The 13,237-nt window shown below is 37.9% G+C and overlaps 1 protein-coding gene across 7 annotated transcripts in view; it reads right to left on the reverse strand.

Annotated features, from left to right (window-relative positions):
• Wdr17 (WD repeat domain 17) overlaps nucleotides 1–8,446 on the reverse strand; it is a 100,281-nt gene extending 91,835 nt beyond the window's left edge. For all 7 annotated transcript variants that reach the window (XM_031339834.1, XM_031339833.1, XM_031339832.1 and 4 more), the window contains exon 1: nucleotides 8,264–8,446. The gene's annotated coding sequence lies outside the window, so the exon portion shown is untranslated. The remainder of the gene's footprint in view (nucleotides 1–8,263) is intronic.
• Between the last annotated feature and the right edge of the window lie 4,791 nt (nucleotides 8,447–13,237).

The raw sequence follows: 13,237 nt of genomic DNA on the forward strand, positions 1-13,237 counted from the left end.
AAAAAAAAAAAAAAAAACCTATATGTGTGCATATATATATGTATATATATACATATATATATACATATATATACATATATATATATGGCTATTAGACATGATTAGTCAAAGAAATCAATCAATATATATAATATATAAGAAAGTTCATATATAATATATAATTAGCTGATTTCTGAAATAGAAAAAATAAATACATAGCAGTGTTTAAAATATGAATGCAAATAGATCCATGCAAATAATTAATGTTTTACTACTGTTTGGTGAAACATTTGAAAATTATAGAAAATTAGAAGTATTCATTTTAATCATCCTTTGGCTCACAAATATAAAATCTTGCTTGAAGTATTTATAATTCCAAATAACTATTATCCTTGTGGTGAGATTTTATTAATCATAAAGAGGATTTTATAATTCTCTAAATCAGTTAATCACCATATGCACTTCTCAGGTGACTGGCAGCGCAGTTTAGTTAGAAACTAGCTACAGATGAAATTATCAGGCTCACATGTTTAATTCTAGTGAGTCAGCACTAGGATGTGTCAGCATTCCCTCACATGATTTATATGTGTAACAAAGCTAGAGATTTATTGACCAAGGTTGCCAGTACAGGCAATTTATTAGAAAAGGTCCATCTAGTATCTTTTAAGAGCAAGGAATAATCTCTTATATTCCTGTCATTCTTGAGCCTATGTTTTAGATGCTTTGACGCAACATTCTCTGTGAGTATTCTCAGTGTGTGCCAATTCGTGATGTTCTTAAAAGCTTAGATGATAAAAATAGGCTGTAATAAGGGTAGCATTAGCCTACTTTGAAATCCTGGATTAGGTGGTGAGTAGAAAAGAGTCAGGTTATTAAATGGTTTTGGTTTGGGCTCACAAAATAACCACTTAGGATAACCTATGTAAATGTCAATGTGCTCAGCAGTACCCAGGAGCTGTGTTTGAGGTATAATGCTTGGTTTCATCCAGAAAAGCAAGAAACCAATTCAAAGACGTAAAGGTGTGAATAAGTTATTTTCACCATACATCTAAATATTTTTTAATGTGAATATGCAAATATGTGTTTATATGTGTGGGGCTGCACATATGTGCATGTATGTGGATACCAGAGGACAGCCTTGGTGGTCAACCTCAGGACTGTGGTACATCTTGTCTGAGTTAAAGTCTCTCATTGGCATCAAGTTTTCCCAATTAGGCTAGAGGTAAGAAGGGCAGTAAGTCCCAGAGGTCCTCCTGTCTCTACTTCACCAATTACTTTAGACTAATTATTTTTTTTAAAAAACCAACCAACCAACCAACCAACCAAACACCACAAGATGTCTGGGAAACTTGCTAAGAAATTCTGTTTTAAAAATATGCTGATATATTGTCTATTACGTTCTCAGGAAAGCAAATGCTGCTGGTTGAAGGTTTAGTAAGAGGATTATAGAGACTGTTTAGGACCAAAGCAAGTGACAAGCCTATACTTTAAACATCCCACTTTAAAATTTTAACCAAGGACATATTGGGTTGAAGGGCCAAAGTGCAATCACAAAAGACTTTGAGGCAAAACTTTGCATTCATTCACAAGTTACGATAATTGTGGAAAGGAAGTTTTTGACTAGTATTTTAGGTAAAAAGTCTTAGAAGATGAGATCAAATACATGATATATTGTTTGTTAGATACAACTATTATTTTAGCAATGCAATAAGTAATTTAAACCTTAACTATTCAAAATACTTGAATGGGTACTGGAATCATTACAGTGAGGGAGAAAACAATGTTGAGAGTACTCTTTGCAACTCTTGGGAGGGAATGTAGGGCGCTGGAGACCAGAGCCTGAGCAGTTCTAGAATAAGTTTTCGTATCTAATTTTGAGAGCCAATCTGAATGCCTTTGCTCCTCATCTATTGAATACCTGGGCTCTATAGATCCTTGGATCTCAGACTCTGAAATGATTCCTTCAAATCCATTGTTGTATTTCCATCTTAAAAAAAAAAAAAGATACTAGATAGAAGGGTGGGGTGATTTATGCCTGTAAACCCAACACACCAGAAACTCATGCCAGAGGATTGCTATGAATTTCAGGTCAGCCTGGGCTCCAGGGTAAGCTGCAGGCAATGCTCACTGTCAGTGTGAGGTTCTATCTCAAAACAAAACACTGCATAATTGCACTTATTGAGATGTACTCAAATATATATTGAGATTCAGAGAATTAAATGTAAACTGCTATTAAGCAACTACACAAATTTTAAGGCTTCAGTGAAGATATTTGTAAAAGAAAATAAAAGCTATTTTAAACCACATTAAATACCATGAGTGCTCTGTGTAGTCAAGTTTTTTTTTAATTTCCAATTTCAACTTTTCTGCATGTACGACACGCCTCTTATTAAATTAACAATGTTCATAATTTAAGATGTCAAGAATATGAAAGAGGTAAACAATAAGCTGAAGTACATGGAAAACTGCTTAAGGAACTCTGTTCTGAATCCCCCATCTCCGAGCACTTGATATAAAATAAGCATCAAATGTTCTAACATCCTCATGAACATATGAGGATTTGTTTCCTGACCCTTCTGCCAAGGTGTACCTGAATGTGATATTTATCAGGCAACCTTAAGAGAGTAAATGACATGGATGAATTATGTCTTACTTTTGAAGACATATTACTGCCTGTTTCTGTGTTGTTGGGCTTTATGAATTGGAATGCAGAATCCCAGGAATTTGGAGATAGCCTAACAAACCACACCCCTTAAGTATTTGTTAGGTAATGAAAGCAATATCTTTATCATTGCAAAGGGAAGCTATTTCACATAGCTATTCGTGTGACTGCATGGAAAGAACCAGCTGCGACTCCGAATTCAGAATGTCCCTTCCCCTTCCTTTTTGGCAAAGTCTAGAAAATCTTAAATGACTGAATCTCTCTAGATTCAGTCCCTTCAATCTTTCTAAAAATGATAATGAAATTTTCTTTCTCTATATATTGACAAAAGTCTCTAAGTGGCTGCCTGCTGTTCTCTGCTCCACTTGGATGGAAGCCTCAGGTGAGTAAGCTCTTCAAATCCTGGCCTCTAGGAGTTTTTGGTTGTCCTTGTTGTCATCTGGGACCATAGCTGGAAGTAGTAAGTCTATAGGAATTAGTAAGTCGAAGCAGGCTTGGGACATGGAGGTCATTACCCGTGCAAGTATTAACAGTTCTCATTCTCTGGCTTGAGACCTTTGACCCTGAAGATTAAGAACTCTTTGAAATTTTTCTAGTGCTCAACATGTGCAGGTTCTCTTCCTCTGCCCTGTCCACTCTAGAACTTTCCACTGCCCTTTCAATTTTCAGTTGTCATTGCAAGACCTGGGGATATCTATCTGCCTGTGTCTCAAAATACACCAGAGCCAGAGAACCTAGAGGGTTGTTCAAAAAGTAGAGTGTACACTGAAACTAATAGAAAAGAAAGTGGGGAAGAACCTCGAGCACATAGGCACAGGGGAAAGTTTCCTGAACAGAACATCAATAGCTTATGCTCTAAGATCAAGAATTGACAAATGGAACCTCATAAAATTGCAAAGCTTCTGTAAGACAAAAGACACTGTCAATAGGACAAAATGGCAACCAACAAATTGGGAAAAGATCTTTACCAATCCTATATCTGATAGAGGGCTAATATCCAAATATATACAAAGAACTCAAGCAGTTAGACTCCAGAGAACCAAATAACCCTTTTGAAAAATGGGGTACAGAGCTAAACAAAGAATTCCCAACTGAGGAATACTGAATGTCTGAGAAGCACCTAAAGAAATGTTCAACATCCTTATCATCAGGGAAACGCAAATCAAAACCCTGAGATACTATCTCACACCTTCCAGAATGGATAGGATAAAAAACTCAGGTGACAGCAGATGCTGGAGAGGTTGTGGAGAAAGAGGAACACTCTTTCATTGCTGGTGGAATTGCAAGCTGGTACAATCACTCTGGAAATCAGTTTGGCGGTTCCTCTGGGAATTGGACATAGTACTACCAGAGGATCCAGCTATACCACTCCTGGGCATATACCCAGAAGACGCTCCAACAAGTAATAAGGACACATGCTCCACTATGTTCACAGCAGCCTTATTTACAATAGCAAGAAACTGGAAACAACCCAGATGTCCCTCAACAGAGGAATGGATACAGAAAATGTGGTACATCTACACAATGGAGTACTACTCAGCTATTAAAAACAATGAATTTATGAAATTCTTAGGGAAATGGATGGATCTGGAGACTATCATCCTGAGTGAGGTAACCCAATCACAAAAGAACACACATGGTATGCACTCTCTGATAAGTGGGTCTTAGTCTAGAAAATCGGAATACACAAAGTACAATCCACAAACCACAAGAAACTCAAGGAGGAAGACCAAAGGGTAGATACTTCCTTCCTTCTTAAAAGGGGGAACAAAATACCCATGGAAGAAGTTGCAGAGACAAACTATGGAGCAGAGACTGAAGGAAGGACAACCCAGAGACTGCTCCACCTGAAAATCCTTCCCATATTCAATCATCAAATCCAGACACTATTGTGGATGCAGGCAAGTGCTGGCTGACAGAAGTTTGATATAGCTCTCTCCTGAGAGGCATTGACAGTACCCAACTAATCCAGAAGTAGAGGCTCACAGCCATCCATTGGACTGAGTACAGGGTCCCCAATGAAGAAGCTAGAGAAATGACCCAAGGAGCTAAAGGGTTTTCAGCCCCTTAGGATGAACAACAATATGAACTAACTAGTAACCTCAGAGCTCCCAGGGACTAAACCACCAACCAAAGAGTACACATGGTGGGACTAATGGCTCCAGCAGCATATATAAAGCAGATGTCCAAGTCGGTCATCAGTGGGAGGAGAGGCCCTTGGCCCTGTGAAGGTTTCATGCCCCAGTGTAGGGGAATGACAGGGCCAGTAAGCAGGAGATGGTGGGGTGGGAACAGGGGTTTGTTTTTGTTTTTGTTTTTGTTTTATTTTATTTTTGGAGGGGAACCTGGGAAAGGAGATATTGTATGATATGTAAATAAAGAAAACATCTACTTCAAAAAAAAGTACAGTGTCAAGTATGGTTGGAATCCATCAGTCACAGGGTTCCCCTCCCAACCTGCGGCAGGATTCATGGGTGGGTAGTTTGGTCCCTAAAGGGCTCCACTCTAGGGTTCCTTCAGCACTCAAGCTGTGATTGCTCACACACTGTGCTAGGAAACCTGTCCCTGGGGCTCTCAAATTCAGTGTTAGAAAGTTCTTGCTTCATGTCAGACAGGCAGCACTAACAGCGATTTTAACAGAGATTTAACCTCTTCACAGTGCTCAAGGAGAGGTGAGACCTTCTTGGAACTTTTAAATAAAGTAGATGAGAAATAAGTTTCCCTCTAGATTCTGTTTCTATAGCAGATTCTCTAGGGGAATTTCTAAAATTCTCTTTAGGCGTTCACATGTAATTGCTCGTTCTCAAATCTCAAAGGCACAGTCTCATTAACAATGGAAGAATAACGGCCATGATATTATCAAAGGGCAATGTGTAGTCATAGGCACTGGAGTGCCGCTTGTAGTTGAATGTGCTTCTAACACAAACGAAGGAGCGTGATTAATAAGTTAGTAAGATACCTTTCCCTGTCTCCTAATAAGCTTTATTTCAAAAGAAAATATTCATCACAGGATATTCATCCATGAAAACACACTGGAAATCACATGACTAATGTTTTGGTCTTCTATGCATAGACGGGTGGCATCCCCACGAATGGCTAACTAAACTGGTTACGCAAATAATATTAACTACTACTATTCTTCTTGTATATACCAAATCTCAAGTAAATCTAGAAGGTGAGAAGAAAACGTTAATCCTTCAGATTAATGGAGCATTCAGTTTGGTCTTCATTACAATGTTTCAGAAAATAAAATTAGATTAAGTTAGAAATTTTGTAATTTTATTAATAATGACACAGTAACCACTGTTGGCCTTCTATGGCACAGAAGTTAAAATAAACATAACATATAAGTAAAAATAACCTAAAAAAGTCATGTTCTTGCCTGAATTATTATAAAAGCTTTCTTGGCCCATCTCTACTCAAGCTAAGGACTTAAAAATCATTTAAAGAAAGCAATAAATAAATAAAAAAAACCCCAGCCTAGCTATAGTAGTCTTTGCTTAGAGCAGATGAGTTATAAAAACTAATTTTCTAAGCTAAATTTATCAGTAATTTCTATATGTTATGCTATTATATATTGTCACAAAAGTGTGATTTTAGAATTCTGATATAACATTTTTAATTATAAAATTAAAGACAATGAAGTTTTTAAAAGGCAACTAAAAGTAGTATTTTCTCAGAAGTGTTTATGCTTCTTTAGCAATCCATTAAAATCAACACAAGGAGATGTTAGGTCAACATAAATTTTAAAAATCCAACTTCTCTCTCTCTCTCTCTCTCTCTCTCTCTCTCTATATATATATATATATATATATGTGTGTGTGTGTGTGTGTGTGTGTGTGTGTGTGTGTGTGTACACATTTGTAGACCTCACTCAAAAAACTTTCCTTTTGAAGGACAAGCTAGCCTAATATAGCTATCTCCTGAGAGGCTCTGACAGTACCTGACTAATACAGATGTAGAGGCTCACAGCCATCCATTGAACTGAGTACAGGGTCCCCAATGAAGGAGTTAGAGAAAGGACCAAAGGAGCTGAAGGGTTTGCAGCCCCATAGGATGAACAACAATATGAACTAGTACTCTCAGAGCTCCCAGGGACTCAACCACCAACCAAGAACTCAACCACCAACCATGGTGGGACTGATTGTTCTGGCAGCATGTGTATAGTAGAGGATTGCAAAGTCGATCATCAATGGGAGGAGAGGCCCTTGGCCCAGTGAAGGTTCTGTGCCTCCAGTGTAGGGGAATGCCAGGGCCAATAAGTGGGAGAGGGTTGGGTGGCAAGCATGGTGAGGGGAGAGGCAACAGGGGTTTGTTCTTGTTGTTTTTGTTTGTTTGTTCGTCTGTTTTTTGGAGGGGAAACTGGGAAAGGAGAAATCATATGACATGTAAGTAAAGAAAATATCTAATAAAAAAATCTTTCATTTTATGGGTGTCTTTTGAAATAGATCATTAGTTGATTCCAATTTAGAAAAATTTCCAAGAACTCCTAATGTGCTAAAACTACCATTTATTACATTAACCCATAAATATTCCACTAAAGCAAGTTTCAGAGTCACTTAAGTTTGTCAGCCAGCCTCAGATTTCTGTCTTCCATTACATAGAACTATAATCATGCCCCTGCACATTCCAGTTGCTGTAGCACCTTCTAGAATAAAGGATTACTTATAGGTTTCAGTCACTAGTGTTACAGGGTTAAGTTTTCCCTCATTCGAAATAATGATAAAAGAATGCATGAGCCAACAAATATATAAAATATACCATCAATTTTAGTTCGTTTTTAAATCCTCATAAATCCCCTTGCATCTAACTAGTTTTGTGATTATTGTAACCTAGAAATGATATGATAGTGCTAAAATTGGTAATTACAATATCATATTATTAAGTTGAATTCTTTTTATCTCTTAAACAATGTCTTTCTCAGTATTCTTTGGAGGATAGTTTGTTCTGAGTAAGTTAGAAATATAACATATATTCAAATCTATGTTAAAGACATTTATATGAAATAAATGTGATATGTGATTGATACACTAGCCAACTTTTTAGTGTATTTTATGTATTCTAATTTATTTCTAACATAAATTTTGCCTCTATGAACATTTGCATACAAATGTGGATATATCGATAAGAGAACAAGAAAGTATTTCTATGATCTACATAATATACAATAATTTTTCTCAGGGTTAGTATTGCCATTATATTATTACATTTCTTTTTTTAAAGCTTTCTTGGTACAACCATTTCACAGGGAGGAAGTAATCTATGCAAATACGTCTTGCACACTGATGGAATAACATTCTAGGTTCTAGACAGTCATATACTTATTAACCTTAGAAATAACAGCAAACGTGTCTAGAAACAACCCCAGCTTCCAAGCAGGGGCAATCCTCATACATGTTGAGTTCTAACTATGCCTTGTTAATACTCAGGTGTGTGGCTGCAAAACTCCTGGGATTAGCTCCTCAGGCATCACGGCTTGCACAGCACTGTAGGAGGCTCAGAGCTCTAGTCTGAAACCTCAGAGTGCTGGTCACCGACGTGAAGCCAACTCATTCAAACATCATCCTCTTTGATTGGGTGCTGAGCAGTCTCTCCTACACTGCAATCCCACCTGAGCCTTACCTGGAGCAGACAGCAGCTGCAGCTCTGGACGACAGCGGGTGCTAAAGCTAGACCGGCCAAAGGGACCGCCCCGGCCCGCGCACCCGCCACGCCCTCCTCGCCGCCCACTCAGCTCTAAGGGGCAGGGCGGCCCTGAACATCCCGGAGCCAGAGGCCGGTTCCGCCCACCCTCACAGAGCAGGGTGGAGCGGACAGCACTCTGGATACCGCCCCAGAATTGCACGTGACAAGCACACTAGTGTTTGATTGGAGCACATGGGACAGGGAGGCGGAAGTCCCTAGTGACCCCTGGAAACACCACTGGGAGCGAGTTGGTTACCTAGCAACGGGGCTGCTGTGCAAAATTTGCGATTCCTAAGCTTTAGGTCAAAACTTCAAGCAGACCTGTACATTAAAAATTTAAAAGGTAGAGCAGAAGGAGTATGCCCCACCAGCGTTGTCACTGCCTAATTTTCTAAATCGAAGCTGTAACTTATATAAAAATGAATCGAATGAACAAGAAACAAATCACCTGGCTTCTACATTAGTCCTGAAGCATTGCTTGGAATAGTGAGTGTAGCGTGCTCTCTGTCCGGCTTTACTCTCTCTGTCTTACTGTTTTATAGGTTCAAGTAGCCTCATGGACCACATCTGTGAATGAGATTGTTTTGATTAGTACAGCTGCAATCAATTAGTCTATCTGTCCATACCGTGAGCAAAACATATTTGCCCAGTGGATACTAATGGAAAACAAGTGCTTACTGCTGTAATTGGGGTCTATATTTCTGAAGTAGCTTCTTTAATTTGGTCCTTTAGTCACCACATTAGAGGAAATTGGCCTTCATGTACTTGAAACTGACCATTAAAAGCACAGTATGCATTCCAAATGGAGTAAGCAGATGTCCAGAATCAATGTGAGAGACCATGATAGAATCCAAGGAACACGGATTCAAGTTGCTCGAAACAGTGGGATCCACCATGGTCTTAGTTAACAAACTAGAGTCTCAGAACATCAGGCAAGCAAGTTACACAAACCTGGGAAATCTACTAGATGCTCTATCCTTAGCTTTTGCTTAGTAGAACAGTCTGCCAAGTTAATACATTAGAAAGGCTTTTACATAATAGTGAAAGGCATGCTGTATCAGATATGGAAGAATAAACAACTATTAAAGCGAGTAAAGTGGTCCCAAATAATTTTGGCGATGGACCTTTGGCCAACTTTCTACAATCATGGGAGTTCGAATTAATCTGCAGACTCGTCTACAAAACCGTGAATTTTTTTTTCAGAGAAATTCAGCCCACAAAACATAGTTCATTTATGACATTTGGAGCTTCAATCATATACCTAGTTCTGAATAATCATCTACCCTTATAAGAGAAAATTCTCTGGAAATATTTCCTACTCACCTTCAGACTATTTTTTCCCAACATCTTCTCTCCAGATTCTGTTCCCTTAGAGTAACTTATGCTATATTTGTAAATAAATATTTACTTAAAAGCTAACTCTTCTTGTAGAAAATAATTTTGTTAAAAGTTAAGATTATTTCTTACAACTGTCTTCCCTACCCCATAATAAAATAACTAACAATAGCAGGTCTCCAATAAATGTTTGATGAATGAATGAATGAATGAAAGTTAAGTGGCATAAAATATCTTGAAAATCTATAAGAATTCATACATATAGCTTTATGTACTGAACTCTAAATGTAGTTATGTAAAGATACTATGGGTTGATTCCAGAAGAGGGATTTTTTGAGAAATTTTTCTTTCAGTTTATGCAGAAAATAGAAACAAATGGGATTTCATAAGATAGAAAAGAAAATGGGCAATCTATGCAACATGAACAGTACTGGGAAAGCACATCGTGAATTTAATTGATCATGTCCTGCTTGCTTTTTTATGGGAGATGAGTGTGTCTGTCCACTGATAGGAAAGGATCTAGAGACTGTGAAATGAAAAGTAAAACTAGAAAACCAGGAAAACCAGATGTGGGAAATACAGAACTCAGAACATTAACCTCTCCTGGCCAAGAGAATCCAATGAAACTAGTAAAAATCAACCTTTTTCTTAACAGTATCTAGGAGCTTGTATGTAAGGATGCAAAGAGATAAAGGGCATGCTTGATTGGGAGAAAAAAAAACATGTCAGTTGCTTGGGCTATAATGAAGAAAACGGGATGTCAAGGGGACATTCATGTGAACATATATTACATTTTTGGAATTGGCTTATCTTCAAGGTAGACAAATGCATGCTTGATAATGGATCTAAAGAGGAAAAAAACCCTCTCCATGTAAGAAAATAACTGAATGAGACATCCACACCCAGCAGTCCATAGCTGTGCACTCAGCTTTTAAAGACAGAGAAAATATTGATGCATAAAAAAATTATTGATACATGTCCATATACACTCCCATGTCTATAAACACCACTCACGCAGCACACATGTAGATACCAGAAGACAAGTTACGGGAGCTGGTCTCTCCTCTCACTATGTGAGACCCCAGAACTGAAATCTGGTGGTCTGGTTTGGTAGCAGGCACCATTACCAGCTGAGATAGCTGTCTAGAAGTTTGGTTCCATAGTTTTTCCATAGAAGATTTAAACAACTACCACCATAATTAGATCCAGAGAAACAATATGATCTCATTTCTCAAGGAAGAATGGCTTCACTCTGCTTTTCAGTCTTTTATTCAGCTAATACTTGATGTGATTCCCATCTCATCAGGAAAAAAAAAAGTGTCAGTCATTCAGGATGACATTTTCTGAGTCATTAGTTCTTGCCATTTTAAGTACACAGAGTTCATCATCATTAAGAAGTACATACAATATGCTAACATGGTACAAAAGGTAATAGCAAAGTTCAGACATCTGCTTCCAGAAAGAATACCTGGAGCCGTTTTGCTCTGAAAACAAAGCAAGATGTTGCTGTCTCTGGGAATCCCAGATGGAGCAATTTGTGGAAAATATTTCAGAAGACTTTGAGTCCCTAGATACAGCCATTTTTTTTTTTCTTAAAACAGGCTGCCAGCACTTATTATAAATTCAAGGTTTAAGTCTGTTAATGTTACCAGATTGAAGGGAAGCTAATTTTTTCATCTAACTTCTTGATCCTAAAATCGTAGCAATAAGCAAAAATCCAGTCTTCATAAAAAATTTGTTCAGCGTATGGCTAACTCCCTCTGGGTGTGCTTTGCAGAGATGTTACAGAAGTAAGCCTTAGGGCATTGCCTCTGGTGCCACAGCACTGTATTTTCAGTTCAGAGAATGCTTGCCAGAAAGAACATCTCTCGAATATATGTTATAGAATGTGAAAGTAGCATTTTGCTTTATGTTTTTCATGATAGCAAAATAAAAAGCTACTGGATTTTATAATGTAGATTTTCTTTCTTTCTGTTGTTGTGTTTGTTTTGCTGCTTTTTGGCTTTTTAAGGCAGGGTTTCTCTGTATATATATATATATAGAACAGGCTGGCTATGAACTCAGATACTCACCTACTTCTGCCTTCTAAGGGCTGGGATCAGAGGCACACACCACCATCATCCAGTATTTGTTTGACTGATATAGTGGGAGAGCCCAGGACACAGTGGGGAGTGGCATTCCTGGGATAGTGGTCCTGATTATGTAAGAAAGCAAGCTGAGCAAGCCTTTGACAGCAAGCCCATAAGGATTGTTGCTCCATGGTCTCTGCTTCATTTCCTGTCTTGGTTTCACTGGACTGTCACTTGGAAGTATAAGACATAATAAACCCTTTATTGCTCAATTTGACTTTGGTCAGTGCTTTATCAAGCAAAACATAACAATAACTAATTTCTAAGTATTGTCTAAGTCTTTAATTGCTACAGTGTCTTACTTCTTTCCTTCTTCTTCTTCTTCTTCTTCTTCTTCTTCTTCTTCTTCTTCTTCTTCTTCTTCTTCTCTTCTTCTTCTTCTTCCTCCTCCTCCTCCTCCTTCTTCTTCCTCTTCTTCTTTTCTCATTATACAAAAGAATTTCCCAACTAGTTTTTAGATTTGAATTTTGAGGTTTGTATGCCACAGGGGTGCCTTACAACTGTGATCCCAATTCTTGGGAAAACATGGCAGATTGCTCATGTCTGAGTCCCTCATGGACAACACAGTAGGTTATAGGACAACTGTGGGTACAGTATGAGAAGTGGTCTTCAAAAATTATTTTTGAGAGGTTTTATCCAATCAATATGGTCTTTCTATATTTATAAGTGATTTATGGATCATAAATCATAAACAGTTAAAAAGGAAATTCAAAACCACACAAATTCATGTAATAGGAATACATATTTTGATAATAAATCATAAAGGGTGTTAATTTAAAACAGTCCTTTTGGGATACATATTTTAGTGTTTATTAAAAATGAAAGTAAATTTACACACCAATAGGAGAGATGTACTTGTTTAAATTTTACATAAATAACTAAATCATGTGCAAGTATTTGATACCACAGAACACAGAGCATCTTCAAAGCATTTTAGTTGATCAATATTTTTATTTGGTCCTGGTAAACACTGCAAATCTACTTACTTCAATACTTTACAAGCTGGCACCTCCTATTCTCATGAGTCTGATTCTTCAGAGAAACAGTGTACACTCTCTTGGAACTAGAACATGCATTGTTTAGCCCCTCCCCCCCCATTGACAGAGGTGAGTCAACCCATTTTTGGTTTTAAATGGATAGACTCAATGGGAAGTTACAGCAGGCATCTTACATGGACTGAGTTGACCCAAAGCTTTAAATGTTTGCCAACCCTGTTGCCGAGATCTTAAGTGATGACCTCTGCCCTTCTATCAGAGGGTTCCTGGGAACATAGATTATAAAGAGGCCACTAATGGACTGCTACAAGAATTATAGGCCCTGGGCTACAAAATGTTGGTTGAAAAAGCCCAAATTTTTACATCAGAGAATACCTATCTCAGTTCCCAGCTGAGGGCAAGCAAAAGGAGCCAGTCTCAGAGTAATATTGTTGGCTGCCTTCAGCTTCCAG

This window comes from Mastomys coucha, unplaced genomic scaffold, assembly GCF_008632895.1.
Source record: "Mastomys coucha isolate ucsf_1 unplaced genomic scaffold, UCSF_Mcou_1 pScaffold22, whole genome shotgun sequence".
Lineage (NCBI taxonomy): Eukaryota > Metazoa > Chordata > Mammalia > Rodentia > Muridae > Mastomys > Mastomys coucha.